Source organism: Mandrillus leucophaeus, unplaced genomic scaffold, assembly GCF_000951045.1.
Source record: "Mandrillus leucophaeus isolate KB7577 unplaced genomic scaffold, Mleu.le_1.0 Scaffold415, whole genome shotgun sequence".
In the NCBI taxonomy this organism is placed as follows: Eukaryota; Metazoa; Chordata; class Mammalia; order Primates; family Cercopithecidae; genus Mandrillus; species Mandrillus leucophaeus.
In genome coordinates, this window is record NW_012104421.1 from 2,046,690 (window position 1) to 2,050,370 (window position 3,681).

Below are 3,681 nucleotides of genomic sequence, written 5' to 3' on the forward strand. Positions count from 1 at the left end.
TATTCTGGAAATTACCTTCAAGAATCTCACTTCTTGTTTCTGTTGTGTTTTCTGTGGGCATCATGTTATTCACTCTTGCGGTAGAAGGTGCTTTCTGGGTTTCCCAGAGTATCCAACGGCTCACTTTTCTCAAGTGCTGGCAGTAACTATGCACTCATGGGCTAGTTTGGGCCGCTGATGCAGCAGTGCAAATCTGTCGCCTTCTGAATTTTTCTCACCTAATGTGACATTGGCTACAATGAATCTTCTCTTCATCGGACTGAATGCAAGATTCAAGAACTGTCTTCAAGGTGCATGGTGGGAATTGTCAACCTCAGGGATACTCATTTTAACTCAGGCATGTCCTGCTTTGTAACATTCCGTTGTTGGGAGAGGGCAGGACAGGTGCATTCTTGTGTGGGCAGGAGTCATGTCACTGTCCTACATATGTAAGAGTTGGGAAGGTGATGATTTTTGGCACATCCAGGAACTCTTACTCTAGTTAGAATTTGTACAAGATCCAAGGTGAAAACCCCAATAAGCAACTGAATTTAGAGTTTAAAATGAATGACTTTATGCTACATCTGTGGTTATCAAATTATGTAGCTTGTTCAAGAGCAGAACCCTGTTTGTAGTAAGAAATCTTTGTGGAACTCCAGTGTGTGAAATAAATTGTATTTTATTAACTTAAATTTAAGGTCAAATTTCTAGCATTTACGTAATAATATATGAGGTGGTAAAAACGCAAATTAACAAATTGGTAATTTCCAAGGTAGAAAAATTAGGTGTTGAATGAGTGTATATGTTGCTTTATTATACTTATATATATAGAGAGAGTGTGTTTTGTTTTTGAGTCAGGATCTTGCTGTATCACCCAGGCTGGAGTACAGTGGTGCAATCATGACTCACTGTGGCCTCTGTCTCCCAGGCTCAAGTGATCCTCCCACCTCAGCCTCCCTAGGAGCTGGGACTACTGGTGCATGCCACCACTCCCAGCTAATTTTTGTATTTTTTCATAGAGATGGGGTTTCACCATTTTGCCTAGGCTGGTCTCGAACTCCTGGGCTCAAGAGATCTGCCCGCCTCAGCCTCCCAAAGTGCTGGGAATAGGCATGAGCCATCACGCCTGGCCTAAAAAATATTTTTAAAATGATATTTGAATTAAATATTCATGGAACTTCTAATGTACCTCTTTGAGACCTATGTGGTTGATGGAACAGAACTGCTGTTAAGTCCTTTGGGTTTCAAGTCTATAATTTTTTTTTTCTTTTTTTTTTTTGAGACGGAGTCTCGCTCTTTTGCCCAGGCTGGAGTGCAGTGGCCAGATCTCAGCTCACTGCAAGCTCCGCCTCCCGGGTTTATGCCATTCTCCTGCCTCAGCCTCCCGAGTAGCTGGGACTACAGGCACCCGCCACCGCGCCTGGCTAGTTTTTTGTATGTTTTAGTAGAGACGGGGTTTCACCATGTTAGCCAGGATGGTCTCGATCTCCTGACCTCGTGATCCGCCCGTCTCAGCCTCCCAAAGTGCAGGGATTATAGGCTTGAGCCACCGCGCCCGGCCAAGTCTAGAATTTTTTAAAGGCAAATATCAGACCATTCTTATTTTAGATTGACTTTATCAGGCATGGATTCTGGTCTCATCTACTTTATGGTATAAATGCTCCAAGGTAGGGGGTTTGTTGTATATTTTAAGCCCAGCTTTTTTTTTTTTTTTTTTTTTAATGTGAGAAGCAGAATGTGTTTCTAGAAACAGTTTTAAAGAGATGAGCTGAGAAAGAAATGTCGAATGGAGTATATTTGAGGAGGACAAAACATTACTTCACTTTTGAACAGAAATCACTCTAGCTTGCCAGCATGGGATATAAACCAAAAGAGTAGAAATATACCCATCTTATTTTAATTTGGATTTATGGCATCACTCATTTATGTAAAAGCACTACAAACTCTTTAAAGAAAATTGGGAAACTACAGAAAAGTCAAAGAAAAAAAAAGGTAACCCATATTTCTATTGCCCAGGTATAATCCTTGTTAATATTTTGGTGTAGTCTCCTCTTTTTCCCCCCAATATAGTTGTAAATAAATGATGTCTTTCAGAGTTGACATTTATCCTGTAGCTTGAATGGCATATACATGCCAGTTGTGTATTTTTTCATGAAGTGTAGGTTTGGAATACACTAGAGTTAGCTATATGCTTGAATGCTGATCATTGACTTCTGAGACTGACTACTGAGTCTACCTTTTTAATCAAGCCTGACATGAATGGGCCCTAAAAAGTAATGAATGGAATTCTACTTTTTGATGTGCCTCTGCACTTGGCTTGGTGAGTCATCATAAATAGCTGTTAAATATGTGACTGTACAGATTTTGATATGTTCAGATTGTAAAAAATGAACAGCTTATTTCATTAATTGATGGGCAGTCAAGAACCTCCCTCCCTCCAGTAGGGCTGACACTTAGGAGTTAGGTCGTGGTGGTGGTTACTTGGCATGGCTAATCAGATTTTGTTCTGGTCAGAATTTGCCCAAGATCAAGACCCAGCAGAAACTGGAGTTAGGTTATAAAAAACCATTCATGTTTCTGAGTGATCATATCCGTCAGTGATTCATGTTTTACAGTGTTTAGTTGTTGATTAGAAAAAGTAATCTTTTCTTCCCTTTATTACATCATTATAAATCAAGTCCTTCTGTGAACACATTTAAGGTGCGTGGAGATGAGATGTCTGAATCCATTTGGGGACAGGCTGCATTTTTGGGGAACTCTATGCTTGTCCAGTGAAGAGTGCCTAAAACATTAATTGTAGATCAAAGATGTTCTGTTGAGGGACAAAGCTTGATGGTCATCAAACACAAGGCTTTGTAAAAATACAACCACCTCTTCCACTTACTGGATCTCTCAGGTGTGTAAAACTTCTCTCGCCAGTTCATCGTGCTTCCATGAGCCAGTGCCATGTCGAGTCCCCAGGACTGGGATTTGAGTCTTCCTGGCTCTTTATCCCTTGGGGCAGACATGGAACCATCTCTGAGGGACAGGTGGATGCTGAACCTCACCCAGTCAGGGCCCCTCTCCTAGCTCCTTTTACACTGAAATTAATCTGAACGCTTTCATAGCCAAGGCTTTGCCTAGGTGCTATTATTCCAGCTGGCCAAAGAGAAGTCTTGGGCCAGATTGGGATTCTCAATGGATTTTATAGACATAATTCCCTTAACAAACTTAAAAAAAAATGACCCCTACTTTATAGGACTAATTGTTTGAATTGTATCTTTCTCTATATGTTAAACCAGATTTAAAACTATTTTATAACCACAATATGTAATCAGAGCAATCTCGTATTTTCAGATATATACCTTGTTATATACCTTATGTAGATGTGCTGTATAAGGGTGGCATGCCCACTGGCTGTGGTAAAATTTAATCCCCATTGCTTTGGGAGTGATTTAAGGCCTTTTGAAGTGGAGCTTTTGCACTTTATACTTTTTCTGTGAACTATGATAACTATATTTGATATTAAAGCTGTAAGTGGCATTTTCAGCAAATGAATATGTACGTGTGTGTCTATTTCCAAAATGATTTCTGAACTCTCTGCGGTGAAAATGTATCTGATGGATTGTAGAGCAAAGCACATTGCCTAAATTCATTTGTTAATGAATTGGGTACCATTGTTATTAAAAATGCTTAAAATAATTGTAGTTACTTGTTGGTTTC